The sequence below is a fragment of the Camelus dromedarius genome, chromosome 14, assembly GCF_036321535.1.
Source record: "Camelus dromedarius isolate mCamDro1 chromosome 14, mCamDro1.pat, whole genome shotgun sequence".
In the NCBI taxonomy this organism is placed as follows: Eukaryota; Metazoa; Chordata; class Mammalia; order Artiodactyla; family Camelidae; genus Camelus; species Camelus dromedarius.
The window spans coordinates 3786575-3800818 of NC_087449.1; positions in this window are offsets into that span (position 1 = coordinate 3786575).

The following is a 14244-nucleotide window of genomic DNA, read 5'->3' on the forward strand; positions in this document are numbered from 1 at the left end:
TCTATAATTTGTTGTTTTGTTTTGCTTATGGTTTCTTTTGCTGTGCAAAACCCTAAAAATTTAATTAGGTTTGCCACTGTCCAGTTTTCCCAGCAGCACGTGCCAAAGTGCCTGTCTTTTCTCCACTGTATACTCTTGTCTCCTTCATTGAAGACCAATTGACTGTAGCTCTGTGGGTTTATTTCTGGGCTCTCTATTCTCTTTCATTGATCCGTGTGTCTGTTTTGGGGCCAATAGCATACTGTTTTGATTTCTGTAGCTCTGTGGTATTCTCTGATGTCTAGGAGGATTATTCCTCCAGTTTCATTCTTTTTCTTTGGTATTGCTTTGTTGATTCTGGGTCTTTTGTGATTCCAAATGAATTTTAGAAATATCTGTTCTGGTTCTGTGAGAAACGTCATGAGTAATATGCTAGGGATCACACTAAATTTGTAGATTGCCTTGGGAAGTATGGCCAATTTAATAATATTGATTTATTACCACAAAAGCAAGGGATACTTGTCCATTTCTTTAAGTCATCTTTAATTTCCTTAATTAGTGTTTTGTAGTTATCTGCATATAAGTCTTTCTCCTCCTTTGTCAAATTTATTCCTAAGTATTTTATTGTTGTGGATGTGATTTGAGAAGGGATGTTTCTTTACTGTCTTTTTTTTTTTCTTTGTTAGTGTAAAGAAATGCAACTAATTTCTGTATGTTATTCTTATATCTGGCTACCTTGCTGAATTTTTATCAGCTCCAGTGGTTTTTTGTTGAGCTTTTATATATACTATCATATCATCTTCATAGAATGAGAATTTTACTTCTTCTCTTCTAATTTGGATCCTATTTATTTTTTTTCCTGCCTGACTGCTGTCTCTAGGAATTCCAATTGTATGTTGGATAGAAGTGGTAAGAGTGGGCATCCTGGTCTTATTTCAGGCTTTAGTAGGAAAGTCTTCAACTTTTCACCATTGATTATTATGCTGAATGTGGGTTTGTCAAAAATAGCTTTTATTATGTTGAGATATGTTCCTTCTATACCCACTTTGGTAAGAGTTTTTATCATAAATAGGTGTTGAATTTTATCAAATGCTTTTTCTGTATCTATTAAGATGATTATGTAATTTTTATCCTTATGTTGATGTGGTTTATTCCATTGAATGGTTTGAATGAGAACCATCCTTGTGACCCTGGGAAAAAGCCAGGTTGATCATGGTATATGATCGTTTTTATGTGTTGTTGGATTCTGTTTACTAATATTATCTTGAAGATTTTTACGGCTATGTTCATCAAAGATGTGGGAGTGTAATTTTCTTTTTTGGTAATGTCTTTGTCTGGATGTGGCATCTGGGTGATGGTGCTTTCATAGAATAATTTTGGGGAGTATTTCCTCCTCTTCAGTCTTTTGGAAAAGTTGGAGAAGAATCAGTATAGTTCTTCCTTGTATGTTTGGTAAACTCCCCATCAGGTCCTACAATTTTGTATGCAGGGAGGCATTTATTGCTATTTCTATTTCACTTAGTGGTGAATCTGCTCAAGCGATCTATTCTTCATTCAGTTTTGGTGGAATTTATGTTTCTAGAAACTTATCTGTTTCTTCTGGGTTGTCCTATTTGTTTTGATACACTTGTTCGCAGAATTCTCTTACAGTTTTTTAAATTTCTGTAGTTTTGGTTGTAATTTCTCCTTTTTCCAGTCTTACGTTGTTCCTTTGTGTCTTCTCTATTTTCTTCTTGGTGAGCCTGGACAGAGGTTTATTGATTTTGTTTACTCTTACAGAAAAAACAGCTCTTGGTTTGATTGATTTTTTTCTATTGGTTTTTAATCTCTATTTTATTTATAACAACTCTGATCTTTATTTTTTCTTTCCTACTGCTGGATTTAGGTTTGTTTGTTTGTTTTTCTAATTCTTTCAGCAGGAAGGATAGGTGGTTTATTTGAGATTGTTCTTGTTTATTGAGGAAAGCCTGTATTGCTATGAACTTCCCTGTTAGGACTGCTTTTGCTGCATCCCTTAAATTTTGTGTGGTTGTGTTTTCATTGTCAGTTGTCTCAAGTTCTAAATTTCCTTCTTTGACTTCATCACTGACAAATTGGTTTTTTAGTAGCATGTTACTTAGTCTTTGCACAGTCATTTTTTTCTCATTCATTTTTCTGTCATTGATTTCTAAATTCATTGTGGTCAGGGAAGATGCTTGAAATAATTTCTGTCCTCTTAAATTTATTGAGGTTTCTTTTGTGCCTGAGTATGTGGTCCATCCTAGAGAATATACCAGGCACACTTGAAAAGAATGTATATTCTGCCTTGGTGGGCAATGTAATGCCCTGAAAATATTAACCAAGTCCAACTGTTCAGTTGTGTCATTTAATATCTATGTTGCATTACTGATTTTCTGTCAGTAAGATCTGTCCAATGATGTTGCTGAAGTGTTAATGTCTCCTACTATTATTGTGTTCCCATTAATTTCTTCTTTTGTCTGTGAGTGTTTTTTCATATATTAAGGTTCTCCTATATTGCATACATGTATGTTAACAAGTGTAATATTCTCATGTATTGCTTCTTTGATCATTATATTGTCCTTCTTTGTCATTCTTTATGGCCTCTGTTTGAAAGTCTATTTAGTCTGATATGAGTTTTCCTATTACCACTTTCTTGTAATTTCCATTTCTATGGAGTATCTCTTTCCAATTTCCCAATTTCATTCTATGTGTGTCTTTTACCCTCTAGTGGGTCCCTTGAAGACAGCACGTTGGAGGCTCTTGTTGAAGTATTCCATCTGCCACTCCAAGTCTTTTGATTGGAGTATTTAGTCCATTGACATTTATGGTTATTATTGATAAATGTGTGTTTATTGCCATTTTGAACTTTGTTTTCAACCAGATTTGTTATTTCTTCTTCTTCCTTTCTTTTCCTTTTTGTGATTTGATAATTTTCTTTTGTATTAGCTTGGATTCTTTTTGGCATTTGTGACTTTATTGTATGCTTTTGATTTGTGATTACCCTGCTTTTTATGTATGTTAACATATTAATATGTTTGCTTTAGATTTTAGTCATATAGACATAAACACATTCTAAAAAGAATCAAAAATAGAGGAGAAAAAAATCCACATTTTCTTACTCCCCCTCACCTTTTATGATTTTGCTGTCTTCTCTTCCAACTCATGTTTATTTCATTACAACTCATTGTGGTTATTCTTTTTCCAATTTTTTCTTCTAATTTCTGTAGCTTCCTGCTTATTTTCTATTTAGAGTAGACTTCTCAGTATTTCTTTTAGGATAGGTTTAGTATTTCTGAATTCTTTTCATTTTTGCTTGTCTATGAAATTCCTTCTCCTTCTATTCTAAAGGAGAGACTTGCTAGATAAAGTATCATAGGTTACAGCCTTTTCTCATTCAGGACTTTGAATACATCTTGCCACTCCCATCTAGCCAACAAATCTTGTGTATAGAAATCAGCTGAAGGCCTTATCGGAATTCCCTTTTAACTAACTTTCCTTTCTCTTGCAGCCTTTAGAATCATTTCTTTATCTTTAACTTTGGCCATCATAATGATAATCTGTCTTGGTGTTGGACTGTTTAGGTTCTTGTTTGAGACCCTCTGTGCTTCCTGTTCTTGGATATCTGATTCCTTTTTTAGGTTTAGGAAGTATTCAGTCATGATTTCTTCAAATACATTCTCATAATTTCAGTAGATAGAGAATTCTAATTTGTCTCTGTTGTTTTTCCTTTCAACACTTAAATTTTTCTCTCCATTCCCTTCTTGTTTGAATGCTTTAGAAAAAAATTCTGCTGTAATTGTTAGCCTTGTGCCTCTGTGGGTAAGGTATTTTCTCTCTTGCTTCTTTCAAGTTTTTCTCTTTGTCTTTTATTTTCTACAATTTGAATATGATGTGCTTTTTAATTTGAGAAGTTTCTACTGACACATCTCCAAGCTCACTGAGTCCCTCCCAACCATGTTCAGTCTATTGATAAACCCATTAAAGCCATTCTTCATTGTGTCAATATGTTTTTGGTTTCTAGCGTTTCTTTTTAATTCTGGGAGTTCCCATCTCTCTCCTTGTAGTACTCATTTGCTCTTTCCTTCTTTCCATTAGAGTTCTTAGCATATTAATCATACATATTTTAAATTCCCTGTCTGACAATTTCAAAATTTCAACATGTCTGGGTCTCATTCTCATATGTGATTTTTCTCTTCAGACCACTTTTTATTTATTTATTTTTTGCCTTTTAGGGTCCAGTCTAATTTTTTGTTACAAGCTGGCATGATTTCATACGTTAAGGAACTGAGGTAAAAATGTGCTTAATGAGAACTTTATGTCATCTTTCTAGGAGTTAGGTTGTGTTTAGCACTTCTTGTTGTAGCTGAGGTGTCAGGAACTAAAATTCCCTTACTGTTCTTGTTTTTGTCTCTCTGTTGTTCTTTTGCTTTCCTTAGACAAAATTTCTTCTCCCATCTGAATGGGTGTGTCTCCCCAAAATTCACATATTGAAAATCTAATGCCCAGTTTGCTGGGTTTGGAGTTAGGGCCTATGGGAAGTGTTTAGTTCATGAGTGAAGAACACTCATGAATGAGTTTAATGCCCTTATAAATGTGGCCCAAGTGAGCTCCCTTGTCCCCTTGCGTGGGTGAGGATACAGCAAGAACTTGGCAGTCAGCAGCCCCAAAGAGGGCTTTCACCAGAAACCCACCATACTGGAACCCTGATCTCAGACTTCCAGCTGCCACACCTGTGAGAAATAAAATTCTATTGTTTAAGTACTGCCAGATCTGTGGGATTTTGTTATAATAGCTCAAATGGACTAAGATATCTTAAATAGGGTCTGAGACTTGCAGTTCTTCTAGCTGCGATCCCCTGTTAACATACAGGAGTCCTGTTGATGTAGTGGTGAGGTATGGGAAGGGGAAGTATCCTATAGCCCTATTGTTAAGTCTCAGTCTTTCAGTGAAGCTGAGATGAACATTTCCTTTACGAGTTGAAGGCTGGGGACAATAGGGGGAGAAAGAATTGGATAGATTTCTTCCCCCAGGTTGCTTTGGCTTTGATAATACCAAAAGCTGTTTGGGCCTGGCAAAATAGTTTTCATTGAAGGAAGGCTTTTTAAGGAGAACACAAAGCTCTGGGCATATTTCAAATTGTTACATCCCCCTCCCTTGCTGGAATCATTCACAAGTTTTTCTCCTACTTTCACAACGAGAACCTGAAGGTTTTTGTCTTAGAAGTAAAACTGAAGAAAGTATGGGGCACCCCCTTAGACCACCATCCTCCATGTTTTTAAGTCATAACTTATTCCACACTAACCCTCTCTCAACTCATCAGTTACAGTGGAAGTATTCCCACCCCTGCTGGGGACTGCCCTTGGTGAGCTATTATGCTCTGTTCACCTACCTGTCTCTCCAGACTGGGGGACAGCAGTTAACCTATGACCTCTATGTTCCCATGTATCTAGGAAGACTTGTTGATTTCAGTTTTCTCAGCTATTTTTTTGTTGTTAGAATCATGACTTGCAAGCTTTTTAATTGTCAGACCAAAAATGGTTTGCCTTTACATTCATAAGTGATTGAAACTTTATTTTCACATATATTATTTTAGTGATATTTTGGAATTAAATATTTCCAAGACTGAAATAATGAGTTGACTAATGCACCTTATTTTTTGTGCTCTATGGAAGTTTGGCCAACATTGAAATTACTGTTATTGAATGTAAAAAATCACAATTGAAATGGCCAAGCTATGAGCTATCTTAAAAGAATTCTCACTGACTAAATTTCCTAAATACTTATTATGATTTTCTGTTTTGTATTTTGCCCTTGAATCAGTTGTGTTAATTTATATTTTAAGAAATTTATTTATGCAACTTTTCTGTTATTTACATAAAATTATTCATTAATAGCTTAGTGTTTAATATTTGTAGGATTTTAATGGCAAATAGACACTTTTTTCATGTCTGATATGGTCTCATTTCTCATATGTTGTCTGTGCCTTCTGTTCTGTTTATATTTGCTGAGAATTTCTTAAAATGAAAGCCTGAAGGCAATAAATTCTGTCAGCTTTGTTTTTTGACATTTAAAAATGCATTTAATATACTTATAAGTGGTTAGCCCTTATACTTTTACAGTACCTGACTCCCACTCAACCACTGCTTCCATGTTTTACCTTTTTTAAAAAATTGAAGAATAGTTGATTTACAAAATTATATTCATTACAAATGTATACAGCATACTAATTCAACAGTTGGACAGACTACACTCTACTCAAAGCTATTATGATGTAATGGCTGTAATCCCTGTGTTGTGCAATGTCTCCTTGTTAGATGTCTGTTTTATACATTGTAGTGTGTGTCTTTTAATCATGTACCCCTAATTTGCCCCCGGCCGTCCCTCTCCCCACTGGTAACCACTAGTTTGTTTTCCACATCTGTGAGTGTGTTTCTATCTTGCATGTATATTCTTTTATATTACTTTTTACATTGTGCAGATAAATGATATCACATAGTGTTTGTCTTTCTCAGTTGACTTATGTCAGTAAGAATTCTGTTCTCCAGGTGCACCCACATTGCCACAAATGGCAGAGACTCAGTCTTTTATAGAACTAAGATATATTTCTTTATATGTATATTTACATGTACATACACTACATGTCTATCAGTTCAGCTGATGATAGGGTTTTGTGTTGCTTCCATGTCTTGGCTATTGTAAATAGTGTGCTATAAACACTGGGGAGCATGTGTCTTTTCAAATTTTTGTTCTTTTTCACATACAAACACAGGAATGGAATCGCTGGATCATATGGTAGCTCTATTTATAGTTTTGTGAGGAACCCCTATACTGTCTTCCATAGTGGCTACACCAATTTATATTTTGACCAACAGGGTACAAGTGTTCAAACCATACTTTAAAAGTTTTTATTTTCCATTCGCTTGAAAAATATTTTTAGTATAGAGCTAATAATGGTAGACATTTTTCATTCAGCTCTTTAGAAAGTTTATTCTAATTTCTCTTAGTTGATATAATTTCTAGCAATGTTTGTTTCCAATCCTAATTTTTCTTGCTCTGTATGTAGTGTTTCATTTTTTCACTAGTTCTGTACAAGGTATTTATACTTGGTTTTTACTGCTAGTGTGTGAGATACATGGCCATATTTATCTTCTGTTTGTTTTGCTCGGGGTTCCATGAGATTTTGATCTGACATTTGTTAGCCTTTCACTACTTTTAGAAAATTCCTGGCCATTTTCCCTTCAAACATGTTTTCTTCTTCCTTCTTTACTTCTTCTATTTGTATTTTTCCAGTTACCTACAGTAAATCTTTAGACCTTGTCCTGTGAGATGTTCTCAGCTACTGAACACTCAGTTGCATTTTTTTCTCTTTCTCCTTGATTTCCATGTGGTTAAAATGACTTTATCTCTCTCGGGTTCTTGGGTTCTCAGATTCTTTACACCAATTTGCCTGCATCTTTTTAAGTTAATTACACTAAAATAAAACTTAATCACTGATATTGTGCTTTACTTCTATAGGATTTTCATTTAACTCTCTAAGTAGTGTCCATGTCTTCACTAAATTTCACATATGTTCCTGAGTGTTTGTCACCTTTTCACTAGATCCTTCAGCATAATAATAATAGGAATTTAAACTCCCTGCCCTGATTGAACCAAAATTTGATCTATCTCTGATTTTGTTTCTGTTCCTCATTTTTTCTGATTATAATGGACTGTTATAACGTGTTTTGGTTTTGTTTTTCTGCTTGATTACATTTTAATTGTATGTTTGGCATTGTAAAACAGTAGATATTGAGATAATAACATTTACATTTGAAAATTTTCAGTTATTGTAATTGTGGGGGCATTGATTAAGTGCAGTGGTGTCCACCTGGCTGGGCTTTGTTTTGCTGTAGCTACATCAAGTACACTACAAGCTTCCCATTCCTCCATTGGAATTTCATCATGGCATTGATCTGAGTGGGAGGTCTGAGGATTTCCTGAGTATTCCTGTTCCACTCTCAACTTTTAGCAGCCCTGCAGACCTGTCTTACAGTGTCTCTCTGTGCCCTTGACCTATTCCAATGGTAGACTGCTGCATTTGTCACCCAAGGCAAGGCTTTGTTGAAGGCCTGTGTGCTCCTAGGTTCTCCAGGTCTTCCTGCTGCACCTCAAACCTTGGGAAACCAAGTCAGCCTGTCCAGCCAAGGATGTCACACATCTCCTTCCCGGCATCTGCTGTTTCTTATGAGCACCTGATGGAGGCCAGTGGGACACTTTTTATAAATAGATGTGGATTCATCTCATGTCAAGGTTGCTCAGGATTCTAGCACTCTCCAATGAAATTATTTTATATGATACTCTAGTGACTGTATGTCATTATGTATTTGTCAAGAGCCACAGAACGCACAACATCAAAAGTACACCCTAATGGAAACTATGGACTTTGGTTGGAAATAATGTGCCCATGTTGATTCAATGATTGTACCAAATATGCCACAGTGATGAGGGATACTGAGGGTAGAGGAGTATATATGGGTGGGTGGGTGGGGCTGTGTGGGTACTGTGTGTATTCTCTGCTTAATTCTGCTGTGAACCTGAAACTGCTCTGAAAGTATAGTCTATTAAAAATAAATAAATCAATAAAATAGATAAAATTTAAAAAAAGATTCTAACACTCACCCTGCCTTGAAGAAATTTATTAAAATTTTAGTTACTTTTTCTCATGTGTATAATTTGCCAATGGATAAAAAATTTCTGTGGCTTCTGAAAGGAGATTTGGACCCTTTGGAATTCAGTTTATCTTCTTAGCTAGTGACCTAAATCATCGTGGATTTTTAAAAGCATGATCTTATAAATTCTTTGGTCTTTCCTTTTTTTCAGACTGTGACAATATTTTCCTGAGGCATTTGGAGTCTCAGCAATTTGGAACACAGGTATCTTGTCTTTTGATTCATCAATCTAGCTTTGCCAGTTTCACAAAGTATGAACATTTTGGACACTTTGATCCTCCTACTCTATATTGATTTTCTGTTTTGTTAAGTATGCTTTCATTTTTAGTTTGGTTATTCTACTTTTTCTGTAGTTGTATCACATGTAGAGATTGATACTTAGCTTGTTTTCAACTTCAATTCTTTACTAGCATCAGGCTCTGAGGTCATGAATTTCACTGAAATTACTGATTTGGCTGCATCCTGAAAGTTTGATGTATAGTATTATCAGTATTGTTCATAATAAAATATTTTGTAATTTTCAATATAAAATTTTATTTGTCCTATAGGTTATTTATATAAATAAATAAGAATTTCTAGTTACATTTTTGTCAGCATTTTTTAACATTGTCTTATGGTAAATTTGTATATTCAGCTTGACTTTAATTCTTAAAGTTGAAAAAGTATGTTTTCTACAGCGTTTGATCACAGTTATCAATATAATAAATTTCTATTTGTTCAGTTTTGCTAATTCCCCTCTACAAAGCTCCAGCCTCACTACTGATTTTGTGTGTTTGCTCTAACGATCAATCACAGAAGAGGGATGAGTGTGCTTTTAAGATTGTAGCCTTAACTATTCTTTTAGTTCTACCCACTTCCTCTTAATTTGTTGGAGACTATGTTATAAAGTACAAACAAATATAATACTATTATGTCTTTCTGGAAAACTGGAACTGTCATTTTTCTATATGACTACATATAGGCTTTTTTACTTTTAAAGTCTACTTTTATATGCTGCTATATATTCCATGCACAGGCTATCATTTCAGTTTTCATGGAGCTCTTGTAAACAATTCTGTTTTTATAGAATACTAAATTTTTTGTTTTCTATAGTACATTGTTTATTATTTGTGTAGTGGATCAAACCCCCTGTCTTTACGTTTGACCTTTCATAGCATTATATTTTAATGTTTCTCAAGAATAACATAAGATTTAGTTGATATTATGTACATACTATGCATTATTCCAGTTGCATTAATTTCATTTTTATTTACTTTATTGCTATATACTCATTGCTATATGCTTTTGTATATTATATAATTTCACACTTTCATTCCACTTGGACTATTATGAGTTTATTTTTCTCTCTTTTGTTTTCTTTCAGAGAGACTGAATATATTTAATTCCTCCATTTGTCTTCAGTTTTTTTAGAAGATACGAATTGAGTTCAGCCTGTTGCTTAGCTCAGAATTTAAAACGCGCATTCCTAACACATCATGATTTAAAAGAAACAATGGCTTTATTCTGCTTTTAGGAAACGAGGTCTGGGAAGGTACATGTATACCTTGGGACATATGTGTTACTATTATAGCGAAAATATTCCTCCCTGCCCCCATCATGTGACAGTAATCCTACCTCTTCATGATGATCACAGTCAATTTTCATGATAACTACAAGGACGCTGACTCATTCCTCTACCTGTTCTATTGGCACAAGATGCCCAGAGAGAACAGGCAGCAGCATGGCTGTAGCCTACTGGCCCCTTAGTCCGTCCCCTGGTGGAAATATTCTCTCTCTCTAGGAACCAGGATCTCTGGAACCACAACCCAAGGTTTTCAAGTTCAGGAAGCACAAATTCCCCTAAAGGTGTCACCACAAGTGATACTGAGTGGGACTACTAGTCATTCTGCCATTGGCCTCCAATCCCATGTATTATGCCTACTGGGTGCACAGAACACTATCATGACTACGGGTTTAAGTTATTTACCTTATCCAGAATAATGATACCCCATCCTCACAGAAGTCATGGTTAAACTGACCTCTCAGTTGCCTCTATAACAATATGTTCCACGCTCTACTGGGCAAGCAAGTGTTGAATCATATGATTTGTGGTAGAACCAGTGGAATGCATGTCCCATGACTGTAGGCTCATTCTGTGTTGTGGAAGTGGCCAAATTCATCCCTAAAAATTGGGGAAAAAGCTCATCTTGGGAGGGATGTGTTGACATACTGCTATGGTCTTTACCAGCACAAAGAGCAAGATAACTGAAAAGCCATAGTTTTAAAGAGAAATGTATATGTTTTCCCCCAAATTTGGCTGCTTTATCAAGTAGGACTTTCCTTTACTTTCTAATCATTATCAGCTACTGGACAGACCCAAAGGGCACAAAATAGCAGAATTCAGCTGAGTATATGCAAGTGTTGGGAAACCTAAGAAAGATAGTATAGCTACACAGGGTAGCTCCTTGTCAGGTCATGGCTGCAATTTCTCCACCCTTCACAGCCAAGCAAATACCACAACAAGTGAGAGAGGTTCATTGACAGACAGCTACACCACCTCTCATGCAGGAATTAGGTGAGCTGGTTTTGTAGTTTAAGATTCGTATTTTACATCTATAATTGTAATATGACTGTTAGGCTCCCAATTCTTAAAAACAAGTGGAGGTGAGTGAGAAGGTAAACACCCCCATGAAGTATGTGTAGATATAAACAAACTGAATCCAACTAAGCCAACAACACTGAATGAGATGCACTGCAGTGGATGAATGCAGAGGCATTTGGAGCTTTCATTTTGCATTAGAACCTGGTTTCCCTTTCAGTGTAGCTCTAATGGACACCTTCCCCCACCCCCACCCAACAATAGTAGTCTGTGAACTCTGATCAGGTAAACTCTCATCTCCTAGTAAAAGGAAACATTAAACCAGCAGTGAGATTTCCCCTCTATAAATGGGATCTTAAGAGAGTTTACGCTGAGCACCATCACTCCTACAGTGAGCCCTGACACCCAAGTGACAAATTATACATTCCTCGACGTTCATTAAAATGGAACCTCCCTGACAAGTGCTGCGAATGTGTAAAGGAGGTATAAATACACATCTGTCTTTAGCACACCGAGGCAGATGCACAAAACTGTCATTTCAGTATTCCCTTTACCTCATGTCCCAGACAGACTATGGCTGAGTCTCCTCGGTTGATGCACTGCATTTCAGCTTGTGAGCAGGGTGATGTGTTTATTATGACCAGATAAGCACTCCAGCTATGTTGCCTTACATTGTGTACATTTCTGAGTGCCTGTTCTTGGCCTTGTTTATTTCTGTGCTCAGCAATATACAAGGTGCTTCAGTTTTGCCTTGTTTTGGCAAACATTTTGTCCCACTGGCCACTCTCTCCAAGTCTAAAGCCCACAAGCCTATGAATCTTATCCACAGAGGCCAATATTCCTTTGTATCCACATTTTCCACACCTGAATGACTGCACTCAGGTTTCTGAACTGAAAATGATTCAAGTGTGAGCTGCTGAGAATGCTGCTGCATCCCCAGCTCTGTTCCTTCACTAAACTCTGAGTAGCAGGATGGGAAAATGAGGCTCTTTCTGGCAGGATTCTCACCAGACACCAAGCTGAGTGCACTAGGTAACTAATAAGCACAATGTCTAAAATAAGATGTTAGACCACTTTTTCAGAGTTAAAGTAATAGACAATGAAAACACTTAATTTCAGCCTCATTGACTGCCTTCAGTTTTGGATCTCATTTTAATCATTCATCCTTTTCCAATATTACACTTTTGGGAATTAGACTTATGGAATACAATTTCTTAAAGTATTTTTCTTGAAGCAATTACAGAAAATGGAAGCTGAAAATAAGACTATAAATTAATTCCCCCTCTGTAAATAAATATCTATCATGCTTTAAAGACAAACATATCTAAGTGCCCTTTCAGTCTTCATCTCAAAACACATCTTCACTTCCTCATTGTCAACAATGAAAAGTTAACGGAAACAGAAAAGAAGACAGCTTGAGAGACAAACAAGACCAAGACCTGGAGAAAAAGAAAGACAGAGAGAGAGAGGGAGGGAGACAAATCCCTTGTATCTAAGTAACTGAGAAAAGATTAAATTTGTTTGGTCTTGGGTCATGTGCCACATGTCTCCCTTAATCAATCATGGTGGCTTAGGAATTATAAGGCTGTGGTCATTTCCTCACCTTGGGTTGAAATCTTAAATATGCCATGTTTATTTTCAGGATTCTAGAAAAACCTGTTCCTGACTGTGTTGCATATACTTTTAGTTATAACATGCTTTGCAGTTCAAATATTGTATCAGTGTATTTTACAAAGTGAGCTTGTGGACATCCACCTAAGGACAATGCTCCCCTAGCTGCTCATGCAGCTGAGCAAGACCACGGACAGAACGTGCACTAGAGCACGTGCTCTGGGTGAGTCTTGGCCGTGGATCTTTGTGACTGTAGCCCATCTGCCTTCCTCTCCCTTCCTTCCTTCTGACACACAGATGTGGTGATGAAACCACATCCCTGATGGTTAAAAACCTGTATCAGAAACTGGTAACTAACAAATCTTGAGCTCATCTTACAGAACAGCAGATAAAGGGACAGCTTCATTTTTTCTTTCTTTCTTTTTTTTTAAGCCCTCTTCTTGTAGCACAACCAAAGTGACTGAAACAACTGGTACCAATAGGGCTGAACAGACTCTGAGCAGAACAGACTTGCGTGTCCTATTTATATTGCACAACCAAAGTGACTGAAACAACTGGTACCAATAGGGCTGAACAGACTCTGAGCAGAACAGACTTGCGTGACCTATTTATATTGCAGCCTGCTTATTTCCCACCAACACCCCATGAATCTGCACACGCATCACATGAAGAAGCATGGAACTCGGGTAGTCCTGCAATCACACCAATGAGCTCACTTTTTCCTCACTTCCAACAACTTTTTCTCACAGCATAAATCCATCCTGCTCCTTTATCCCATCAACATCCCAAGCACTTACCCTTCTGGGAGGCAGAGCTAAGACTTGTTATCCTGCCTCATTGCTTGCTTGCCTCCCAAATAAACCCTTTCTCTGCTGCAAACCTCAGTGTCTCAGAGTTTTGGCTTACATCTCCTCAGGAAAATGAATCTGGTGCCATAGTGGAAGATGTCAAGCTTATACCTGTTGGGTAAGTACAACAACTTAAACATACACAACAAGGCAGAAGGAATCTCAGTCACCCCCCAACCACCAAATCTGCATCCACCCTAGTCAAACACAAGGGAAAAATAGTATGACAAAATAATAGTGAATATGTCTGGGCTATAAAATCAAGGAATTTATAGACACATGTACTGCTAATGAAGAAAAATCACTAAGTGAAAAACAAAACATTTTTAACAAAGGAGAAAGGAAATGAGCACATAAAATATTCCTGAAATTATAAAAAAATTAATAAGCTCCTTTCCTCATAAAAGCACCCCTGAGTGACAGACTGTTGAACACTCTTGTCCCACTGTTACTTGACCCACGTTCACAATTGGGTCAAGGACACACCTAAGAAACCTGTGGAGGAGGGACAAAATTGTGT